At 42.7% G+C, this 12,478-nt stretch overlaps 1 pseudogene; it reads left to right on the forward strand.

Annotated features, from left to right (window-relative positions):
• The first annotated feature begins 10,048 nt into the window (after nucleotides 1–10,048).
• On the forward strand, nucleotides 10,049–11,814 carry LOC147880057 (glycerol-3-phosphate acyltransferase RAM2 pseudogene; annotated as a pseudogene).
• The last annotated feature ends 664 nt before the right edge of the window (nucleotides 11,815–12,478 follow it).

Below are 12,478 nucleotides of genomic sequence, written 5' to 3' on the forward strand. Positions count from 1 at the left end.
TTCTGGAAGACCCTACTATGTACAGACGCATAGTAGGAAGTTTGATTTACATGACTATTACCAGGCCAGATTTGAGCTATGCTATTGTGGGTTGGTAAGTTAGTTTATGCAGGCTCCAAGGAAATCGCATTTGGATGCAGCTAGACGCATACTCAGGTGTGTGAAGTCCACATTGCAGTATGGACTATTTTATGAGGCTGGGGTTCAGATACAGTTGCATGGATACACTGATGCTGATTGGGCTGGTAGTATTTCTGATAGATCTACCAGTGGATATGTGTTCTCTTTTGGGAGTGCTACAGTCACTTGGAGCAGCAAGAAACAGCCTACAGTTGCCTTGTCGAGACAGAGGCTGAGTACAGGGGTGCAGCAATGGCTGCATGTGAGGTAGCTTGGTTGCATAAGCTACTCTATGATATGCATCAATCTACAGATGGGCCAGTTGTCATTTATTGTGACAACATGAGCAGTATACACTTGGCAAATAACCCAGTCTATCATGCTAGAACAAAGCACATTGAGGTGCATTATCACTATGTGTGGGAGAAGGCTTTACTAGGTCTTATTGATCTAGTTTATATCAACACAGAGGATCAGGTAGCAAACATATTCACGAAGGCGTTGGGCGTAGAGAAGCTGCGCAAGTTCAGAGACCTGCTTGGTGTGCAGGAATAGATGCAATAATAAATGTGCAAATAGATGCATTGACAAACGCACAACAAGACAAAGCACCCATAGATGCGCGCACAGACGTGTTTACTAAACTAAATAAAAAACTTATGGGTGCATCTATTTGCGCGTCTATTTTTGCGTCTAGAGACTCGCATCTAATTGCGCGTCTATATATCAAACACACGCACGTATAGACACACAATTAGAGGCATAGATAGACGCGCTTGTAAACGCGTTTATAGATGCAAATATAGATGCAAGTCGAACAGATAGACACGTACATAAACTCGATTTTAAACGCACTGATAGACGCGCTTGTTTTTTTTAAATAAATTTTACAGAATGCTGTGTATGTTGTGTATGCTATATAGTTACAAGAATCCCATATCCACATTGTGTAATTTAATTCTTACAGCCAACCTCATTTGAAAGTTAAAAAAGTGCTTGTATATACATATAGCACAAAGCTAAGCCATGTCATGTGGCTTCAAGTACAAAAAATAAGAGAAGTGTATATACAAGAGGCACAAAGCCAAGCCAGTGGCTTTAAGTACAAAAAAGAGTAGCTAAAAAGCTTCCAAGGGAGAATAAACTACCGACCTCAAGAGATATGGCAAGGCAACATGTGACCTCTCTTAGAGGATTAGATCACAAGCGCATCCATGCATGTGTCAACGATTGCGTTTTGTTTCGTGGACTACATAAGGATGCAAGAGAGTGTCCTACTTGTGGAGAGGCAAGATATAGAGTAGATCTCAAAACTTGGGACGTGCCTCGTAAGGTATTGTGACAATTTCCCATAATCCCTCGCATCCAACATATGTTCAAGTGCAAATCTATTGTAGAGCTCATGTCATGGCATTCCTCCCATCGATCAACCGATGGCAAGTGGAGAACTTCCACGGACTCTCCTGCATGGAAGCATATTGAAGACACATGGCCAAGCTTCAAGGAAGAAGCTAGGAGCTTGAGACTTGGATTGGGTGTGGACGGTGTGAACCCATTTGGTCTCAAAAGCACGGCTTACAGTGTATGGCCACTGGTATTGGTGAATTACAATCTTCCGCCCTCTATGGCTATTAAGAAAGGACATGTCATGCTGTCCCTTCTAATTCCAGGGAAACATAAAGTCAAAAACCATGATGTTTATTTGGAGCCTTGGATTGATGAGCTAGAGATACTTTGGAGAGGTATTGAGGTGCATGATGTGAGCAGGCCTCCCTCGTCACAAGACTTCAACTACAAAGCAGTCTTGATGTGGACGATGCATGACTTTCCAGGCTATGGTGAGTGTTCAGGTAAGGATTGCATTTTTTATTATGAATAGGCAAAGGATGTGGCACCCTAAACCCACCTTCCACTCTTAATTGCATCTATTGTTCAGGTCTCACTACATCGGATTACCATGCATGTCCTGTTTGTGGTCCTTCACTAGTTGCCTACAGGCAGACGCATTGAATAAGGTCATCTATGAGAATCACCATCGATTTCTCCCACCTGATCATCCTAGATATGTTGCCCCTTGGAATGAAGTCCTCCCATAATCACTCACCGCGGGAGATTGGATGAGAATTTGGGATAGTTCCACGACTCCACCACTTGGCATGAGCCAGTAAGGGTTTGTAATTATTGGCTAGAAGTAAAGATTGGCTATATTGGCTGAAAGTAAAGATTGCACGCTAACACTTTATTTTGTTTAGATACTCCATCTTTTATCGATTACCATATTGGTCCCACCTCAAGATCAATCACCTGCTTGATCCCATGCATATCTTCAAGAATGTGGCATGTACCATTTGGGAGCATTTGAATGGGACACGAGATTCGGCAGGCATAAGGGAGGATCTATGTACCACAGGGAGGATGCGTGAAGCTTGGCCTCAAGAGAGACCAAATGGGCGTGTTTTTTTACCTCGTGCACCGTGGATGTTATCAAAGCTAGAGATGGCGATGGTGAAGTGCGCTATTACTACAATTCATACTCCCACTGGATGCATGAGGTGTTTGAAGGGAGCCTTTACAAAGAGCAAGAAAAGAGGTGTAGAGCAATTATATGGCTTGAAATCTCATGATTGGCACAAGATGCTCCAAGTAAGTATTTTATGTGCATAATATCTTTTTCTTTTCAAATTTGTGAGTGAATAGCTATAAAAAACTAATCAACCACCTCCTCGCGGGTTCAGTTCATACTACCTACTAGCATTTCACGTATTGCATCGAAGGACATGAAAGATTGTATTTACAAGATGGGCGAGCTTGTGAGGTATGTGAGCTCAAACGAAATAGATCCCACCACGCTTGAGAATGCTTGAGTTATGTCAGTGGAGGCGGTTTGTTTAGTGGAGGAGACAAATCCACGTTCTATTTTCACAAGCCAACTACATCTCATAGTGCATTTGGTGGATGATATTGCTATATGCGGTACTATACATGCACGATGGTTGTTCTTCCTCGAGCGCTTCATGAAGACCTTGAGGGGCTTCGTGAGACAAAATGCAAGACCCGAAGGTAGCATGGCCGAGGGTTCGTTGGTACAAGAGTCACTTGTATATATTTCTGAGTTTCTTGTTGATGTGGATAGCTCTCTCCCACGACTATGGAGAGATGATGAAGACCTAAGGATGACCTCTATTGTGCCTCAAAGGAAAGGACGCAACAAAGTAATAGACACGGAGTTGCATAATATATAGTATCAACCTCTTTTGTGTGCTTAATAGTGATGTGATGAAAAGATGGGTGACAAGATACGAGGATGCAAAGGCAAGAAGACAAGAAGAAAGGGCCCTCTTTCGTACACACCACGGATCTCGTGTGCCATATCCTCAGCATCTAAGAGCACTTCCAAAGGATATTCATGTGGATTGGCTACTTGATGAAATGGAGAAAGCAGAGAAAGATGAGGGGATGCATATCACAATGGAAGAATGGGAGTATGCTAGGGGATGCATGAGCAAGGTCGGTATATAGAATGTTATGCATAAGTTAGGAGCTTTTTATAATTTAGATTGCTTATTTAATTGATTTTTTCTTGGTGTAGTGCACTATGTTCAATGCTATATGGTGTGAGGGCAAGCATTTTTGAACACAATGGATTGATGATAAGAGAAACACACAAGATTGTGGCATCATTGCTAGCTTTGAGGGAGCCAATGGAGCCATGGATGATTATTGCAATTGTGGCATAATCCAAGATATTATTATGCTTGACTTTCGACGCTTCTTTGTGTATGTTTTGGATGTAAAGTGGTTTAAGGACATGGTGGAAAGAGGCCCTAATGCAACAATCAAACACCATGCAAGTGGCTTTGTAACTATTGACTCCACAAAGTTTTGGCAAAGTAGGAAGGACACACTAGTACTACCACAACAATGTGAACAGGTACTGTGCACACATATAAAAATACTCGCTTTTAAATATTCAATGCAAGAAAAGTAACATGATTGTATTTGTGTTTGAATTAGGTTGTCTATCAACCAATGGTGGATAATAATAGATGGTGGCATGTCATACCTATTATGCCACGTTCCAAAGTGATGTATAGTAGATTTACTAATATGGAGCATATGGAGGATGATCATGGCCATGGACGTGATGATGACCGTGATACGAGAGAGGAGGATGATCATGAGATAGAAGATACAGATATTGAGGCCATTACCTGTGAGGACGAGCCTACTATTCAAGATGTTGATTTCGATGAGCACATGAGTGGCACAAGTAGTAGTGGGTTGAATGTATTTGTAGATCTGAACACTTGTTTGGATTTTGAAGTAGATAGTTTGGCAAGGGTTGCTCTCATTGAGGATGAGATTGAACCGTAGCACCATAATTGATATTGGCAAAACTATTTTACATATTGTTTCATTCTCCTCATCTCACTTAATTCTTGTATATGTGGGCTTGCAAAAAATTATGTGCTTTGGTAATCATGGGCAATGTTTGGAAAGCAATGATGTACACCAAAATCTCACTTTCTGTATTCTCTAGTTTGCATCTATCTACGCGTCTAAATGCGCGTCTGATTCTCAATGTAAACGCGCAAATGAACGCGCTAATACACGCACAAATAGACGTGTTAATAAACGTGATTTTAGACGGGCCTGTATTTTCTCAGGTTAGACGTGCATGTAGACGCGGTAATTTACGCACAAATAGACGAGCTTATAGACGCGCATTTAGACGCGCTCATAATTCCTCTACTAAAGCAATGCTTATAGACGTGCCCGTGCCTATTTTGCGCATCTACCAAGCGCGTCTATAGTTGCTTTGTGTTGTTGTGACGCAATGTTAGACGAGCCCATATTTTCTCAGTGTAGATGCATAAATAGACATGTCAATACACACGCAAATAGACGAGCTATTAGATGTGCTATTAGATGCACCCATAATTTCTCTATTCAAGCAACGCCTATAGACGCGCTCGCTATTTTGCGCATCTATCAAGTGCATCTATAGTTGCTTTGTGTTATTGTGTAATAGACACGGACTTTCTTAACAATATCAACCTCTATTGCATACTTAATAGTGATGTGATGAAAAGATGGGTGACAAGATATGAGGATGCAAAGGCAAGAAGACAAGAAGAAAGAGCCCTCTTTCGTACACACCACAGATCTCGTGTGCCATACCCTCAGTATCTAAGAGCACTTCGAAGGATATTCATGTGGATTGGCTACTTGATGAAATGGAGAAAGCAGAGAAAGATGAGGGGATGCATATCACAATGGAAGAATGGGAGTATGCTAGGGGATGCATGAGCAAGGTTGGTATATAGAATGTTATGCATAACATAGGAGCTTTCAATAATTTAGATTGCTTATTTAATTGATTTTATCTTGGGGTAGTACACTATGTTCAATGCTATATGGTGTGAGGGCAAGAATTTTCAAACACAACGGATTGATGATAAGAGAAAAGCATAAGATTGTGGCATCATTGCTAGCTTTGAGGGAGCCAATGGAGCCATGGATGATTATTGTGGTATAATCTAAGATATTATTAAGCATGACTTTCGATGCTTCTTTGTGTATGTTTTGGATGTAAAGTGGTTTAAGGATGTGGTGGAAAGAGGCCCTAATGTAGCACAATCAAACACCATGTAAGTGGCTTTTTAACTATTGACTCCACAAAGTTTTAGCAAAGTAGGAAGAACACACTAGTACTACTGCAACAATGTGAATAGATACTATACACACATATAAAAATACTCACTTTTACATATTTGATACCTTTGATGCAAGGAAAATAACATGATTGTATTTTTCTTTGAATTAGGTTGTCTATCAAACAATGGTGGATAATAATAGATGTGGCATGTCATACCTATTGTGCCACATTCCAAAGTGATGTATAGTACATTTACTAATATGGAGCGTATGGAGGATGATCATGGCCATGGACATGATGATGACTGTGATACGAGAGAGGAGGATGATCATGAGATAGGAGATATAGATGTTGAGGCCATTACCCATGAGGACGAGCCTACCAATGGTGATGTTGATTTCGATGAGCACATGAGTAGCACAAGTAGTAGTGGGTTGAATGTATTTGTAGATCTAAACACTTGTTTGGATTTCGAAGTAGATAGTTTGGTAAGGGTTGATCTCATTCAGGATGAGATTGAACCGTAGCCCATCATTGATATTGGCAAAACTATTTTACATATTGTCTCATTCTCCTCATCTCACTTAATTCTTGTATATGTGGGTTTGCAAAAAAGCATTGATGTTTTTGTTAAAATTATGTGCTTTGGTAATCATGGGCAATGTTTGGAAAGCAGTGATGTACACCAAAATCTCACTTTTTGTATTCTCTATTTTGCATCTAAATATGCATCTAATTCTCAGTGTAGACACGCTAATAGACGCATTAATACATGCACAAATAGACACGTTGGCAAACGCAGTGTTAGACGAGCTCGTATTTTCTCAGTGTAGACGCGCAAATAGCGCCTGTAATTTCTCTATTCAAGCAATGCCTATAGATGCGCTTGCTATTTTGTGTGTCTATCAAGCGCGTCCATAGTTGCTTTGTGTTGTTGTGTCCCCCTTCCTCGTCCTCCCCCTTCCTCCCTCCCTCCTCCATGCCTACTCCTCCTAGCCTCCCCCTCCCTCCCTCCTCCATGCTTGCTCCTCTCCTCCCCTTCCTCCTCCACCACTGCTCCTTCTCCCCCCTCCCTCCTATACACCAAAATCTCACTTTCTGTATTCTTTGTTTTGTGTCTAAATATGCATCTAATTCTCAGTGTAGATGCACTAATAGACGCACTAATACACGTGAAAATAGAAGCGCTGATAGACACAGTGTTAGACAGGCCCATATTTTCTCAGTGTAGATGTGCTAATAGATGCATCAATACACATGCAAATAGATGCACTATTAGATGCACCCATAATTTCTATATTCAAGCAATGCCTATAGACACACCCGCTATTTTGCACGTCTATAGTTGCTTTGTGTTGTTGTGTATCCAATCATTTAAGCTATAGGTACAACTAGGGATCCACTCATCCAATGCATTTCTAGTGTTGTGAAAGACACAAGAGGTCACAACATTGCATGGTCTTGTAGCCTTGATCCTCACCATGCTTGCAAAGGTTGCAACAGCAAGAATGGGACTCCTACACAAGGCAATGTAGCTCCAATAGAGGCACAAAAGAGGGAGAAGAAGAGGGACAAAGCAGCAGCAATAGAGGCACAGGAAAGGGAGAAGAAGAGCTAGGGATAGAGCAGCTCCAACAGAGGCACAAAAGAGGGTGAAGGAGAGGGACAGAGTAGCAATAACAGAGGCACAAGAGAGGGAGAAGGAGAGAGATAGAGCACCTCCAATAGAGGCACAGGAGAGGGAGAGGGGAGAGAGAGAGAGAGAGAGACAGGAGCTGTAGCAATAAGTAGGCCAGAGCAGGACAGATTAAAGAAAAAGGGGGAAGAGGGAAAATTCATGGGATTTGGTTCAAATGGAGTGATATGGCACGCTGGACCAGAACAATGGGGGGAAGAGGCTCTAGAAAGAGGGAGGGGAGAAGTGAAATTCACCAGACGTGCCCTGCCATCCCATTGAAGGCAGTTTTGGGCTCATGTGGAAGGTGCACTTGGTAGGAGGGTCAAACATGGGTTAAGAGGGGGGGGGATGGTTTGGGTGGTCCCTAGTGTAAGGGGAGTAACCAATAGGGGCTCTTTGTAGGCCTGCCCATCCTCCACCTCAACATACCATTGCCCCACACCTTCTAGCACTCTCATTGGTACACCTCAAATCGCTCTCTAATCCCTTGAAATTAGGAAACACTAATTGGAGGCCCTTTTGAGACCCCAATTCTCCTCTAATGGTTTATGTTGTTTCTACATGCTCAAAATGCTAAAGGTCTCCTATGACAAGAATTTTAATAATGAGTAGAATACTTTCTTGTAATAAAGCATGTATGTAAGACACAATAATTCATAAATTGTTATAGAATACAAATGAATTATTTCTCTACCTCATTAAATTATAGAGCTTGCATTAGTGGTAGAAGGTGTTCTAATAGAAGGTTGCACTAGTGGTGGAAGGTGTACAATGGCTAGATCTAATGACTTCGTACTTCTTTGACATTAGATGAAATCTCTTGGAATTCCCTATAATGTTATTCCATAGAAAATAGTAAGGGTATGGGCTCCTTATACATAAGATAAAAGATTCAAGACATTGAATCCTCAAGGGATTCATCTCCCAAAATTTTAGTGTATGACATGCACTCAAAAGGAGGGGTATTTTAAATCCACTTTTGGAAAAATTTTAAGAGGTTTACATTAACAAGAGGGGGTTTTTAATTAAGCTTTAGAAAAAAATCCATTAGCTCATAAGTAAAGAGGGGTTGTTTTAGTGAGAATTTTTGGAAGTTGAGGGGTTTCCTTAATACCACTTGAACACATGTGATACCTAGGATTTCTTAGTGGTGTACCCCCCGAGATTGAATCTCAAACCACATTCACTCGCGCTTTGTTTTGTAGATAAAAGATTCTTTGTCTACATGACAAAATTGCATATCCTCACTATAGTAATTTTAATAGAGTATCCTATCAATGATATTTTGTAACATTACTACTTGGAGTTTCATCAATGAAAAGGAGAGATGGCTTGTACAATATCGAAGCATTAATTGCACTCTCCACTACGTACATTATGCTGTAGGATATGTAGATGCATTTCTCCATGCAATAATATTTACTATTCTTTTTGAAAAACCGTTCCGTTTTTAGAAGCTTCTCTACTCCATCATCATATATGATTTGATAGGTACTTCACTAGCAATATATCCTTGCAGTGTTGATCCTTAGTCAGTTCAACAGCCCGACCTGAGTTCACGACGAGTAACTTAGTACCAAGGTATCACCAACCAAGATCCAAGCAGCAATCATCGATTGGCATAGATGAGCATAATACGTACATCAATTAATGGAGGCTCTTCAGAAATGTTCCTGAGTAAATTTTGGAAGGGAGTCGACATAATCACCAAGTCTAGATAGTTCTTAGTTTATTTATGTGTAGAATCCGAAGTAGAATGCGTTTGAGGATCTTCACCAATGGTTTGGCTTTATCAATGGCACCAAGCTACAGCTTCGCCTCTCCCTCTCTGCCTTGCATTGAGCTTGCATTGCATTGCCCACACTCTCTCATCATGGTAGTCTCCTAGTCCTTCTACCTCTCTTTCAATCCTCCCACCCTTTCCTTTCTAAGGGCCCCTTATGGGCATCAGGTGGACAGAAACCTCCTTAGAGGGAACAAGATTATTTCATTTCCAAGCATGAAAGTGTGAAAAGAGAAACATGGAAGTGGTATGTCGAAATAAAACATTGCATATTCCAATTTCATTTTCAAGCATGAAAGTGTGAAGAGAGAATCATGAAAGTTATGCAATGTTTTATTTGGACAAACGTGACACTCCTTACCACGGCGGATGGCTTTTTCGCACAATGGCGATGGTGTCAAAGCTATTATACTTGCCATTGCCTCACCATATCACGCCGATATTTCACCTTCGTTTCAATCTCCTTGTGTCTTGTAAGTTTATGTAACCTGTAGCTGGATTGTCCATCTTCTTGTGTCGCCGTGTAGAGTTGTGGCGATCTTCACCAAGTGCACACACATCTTTATAAACGCTGCAGCTCTTGCACATCTACAGCAGAAGCTAGCTCCCTTACGGTAGAAAACTAAGAGCCTCTTAGCTTACAGAAGCTAGCTCCTCCCTTACAGTAGAAAACTGCAGCTCTTTCACGTCTACAACTGAAGCTAGCTCGTCCCTTACAGTATCATACTATCTTCTCTCAGCTGTCCTTAGCTGATGTCTAAGAGTCTCTTAGCTGTCCTTAGCTTCATATCAACCTCAATATAGCACCATGCCTAAGCCCAACTTTCGTAGCCAAGCAGCCAGCATCCTCCCTCCCTCCTTCCCCCCCGTCCAGACTTGTAGCTCCTCCAATAGACACTCTCAGTGCGTCGTCTCCGACCTCGATGGCACCCTCCTCCGTAGCCGTAGCTCCTTCCCTTACTTCATGCTCGTCGCCTTCGAAACCGGTGGTCCGCTTCGTGCCGCTGCCCTCCTCCTCCTTGCTCCCCTCGCCTGGCTCCTCTACCACTTCGTCTCCGAATCCGCTGGCATCCAATCTTTGCCTCTTACGCTGGTGTCAAAGTGGCCGATATCGAATCCATTGCCAGATCCGTGCTGCCCAAATTCTACTCGGATGACGTGCATCCCGAGACGTGGAAAGCCTTCTCTTCCTTCGGCAAGAGATGCGTGCTCAGGGCCAACCCTCGCATCATGGTTGAGCCCTTCTTGAAGGACTAGTACCTTGGAGCTGATCTTGTGATTGGGACAGAGATTGAAGTAGTGAGAGGGAGAGCCACCGGATTTGTGAAAAAACCAGGTTGGGGCCAACAAGAAGAACGCCATGACCGATACATTTCAAGAAGAGACGCCAGACGTAGCACTTGGCGACCGAAAGACAGATTTTGCATACATGGAACTCTGCAAGGTCTGTGTGTGTGCGCGCGTGCGTGTGTATATATGTGTGTTTTGTGTGTGTGGCCGGTTACCGGCCATTTTTGTCTTCAGATCTCCGATCCCTGTATAGACGAGTTGTGTTGTTCACGTAAAGTCGAAGTTCAAAATTATCCACTGATGATTGATCCTTTCCAATTCGTGCATGCAGGAGGCTTACATCGTACCTCTCAACTCCAAGATGGAAGCCGTAAGCGCCGACAAGCTGCTTAAACCTATCGTATTCCATGATGGCAGATTGGTGGCCAGGCCAACACCATTGCGAGCCTTGTTAACCCTCCTCTGGATCCCATTTGGTTTCCTTCTTTCACTGATTCGCGTTGCAGCTGGAGCATTGCTCCCAATGAAAATAGTCTACTATGTCCTCTGGGCGCTTGGGGTACGCGTGATTGTCAAGGGCAACCCTCCAAGTGACGTGAAGCACACTGGCAAGATAGGTGTGCTCTTTGTGTTTTCTCACAGGTCGTTCATGGATCCTTTCTATCCGTAGCACTAGGGCGACCTATTACAACGGTAACTTATTCGTTAGCTCGCCTTTCCGAGATTATTGCTCCCATCACAACAGTGAGGCTCACTCGCGATCGTGAGAAAGACGCAGCTAACATCAGGAAGCTCCTCGAAGAAGGTGACCTTGTCATCTGTCCAGAAGGCACCACTTGCAGAGAGCCTTTCCTTCTCCGCTTTAGTGCCCTTTTTGCCGAGCTCACCGATCAGATTGTCCCTGTAGCCATGGCCAATCGCATGAGCATGTTCCACTGCACAACAGCTCGGGGCTGGAAAGGATTGGACGCCTTCTACTTCTGCATGAACCCAAGTCCCGCGTATGAAGTCACGTTTCTGAACAAGCTGCCCAAGGAGTTCACATGCGGAGGAGGGAAAACGTCTCATGAAGTCGCAAACTATGTACAACGGGTGCTGGCAGGTACCCTGGGTTTCGAGTGCACGAGCTTTACTCGCAAAGATAAATATCAGGTCCTGGTAAGCACCGATGGCATTGTTCCAACCAAGCCTCAACTTCCAAGCAAAAAGGAGATGGGTTGCTATCTAATAATGGACAGAAAGCTCTCTGCTTCAGTTTGCTCAACCTCTTCTTCTCATCCATAAAGTCCATACCAGGCCTAATTCGTCGTATACACGATTAGCAGAGCTTGGAGGTTCTCGTCGTGTATAAGGTTAAGCACCATTGTTCAGACAAGCCCGATTTCCCTCGTCCTTCGATCCCGAATGATTGTGTGAATGATTATAAGTAAATTACTTTTTGGTAGCCTAAGTTGCTACTTGTCTATTCCCGAGACAATATGTGATGCATACAGGAATTAATACTAAAACAATTCAACAAATGTAAAGTAACGAACAGATGTGATCTCAAGAGACACACTGATTCGTACAAAGACTATGTATATTCACATTCATTCAATATGACGTAATGAAGGTTTACCCTCTACAGAATTTCTATATGGTATCACGCCTTTCTGCGGAACCAAAACCAACGTCAAAAGATGCTCGGGACTCGAGCACAATTGCTCTCAACTGTGGAAACTGATCGGGACTCCAGAATCCACAATGGCCAACGCCTCTGCCTCCCGTACCTACAAAGTCGACAAACTGTCAGACAACAATTACCAGCCATGAAGAATGACGATGGAACTTCTCCTTCAAAAACAAGAGCTACTCACCGTCGTTGACGGAAGTTCCTTAAAACCTGACGAGACGGATCCTGCCAATGCACAAGCCGTTCTCGATTGGAAAGCCAAGGATCTCAGTGCGA

Source organism: Dipteris shenzhenensis, chromosome 33, assembly GCF_047967505.1.
Source record: "Dipteris shenzhenensis isolate YYH24624 ecotype China chromosome 33, Dip_SZ_1.0, whole genome shotgun sequence".
Classification (NCBI taxonomy): Eukaryota; Viridiplantae; Streptophyta; class Polypodiopsida; order Gleicheniales; family Dipteridaceae; genus Dipteris; species Dipteris shenzhenensis.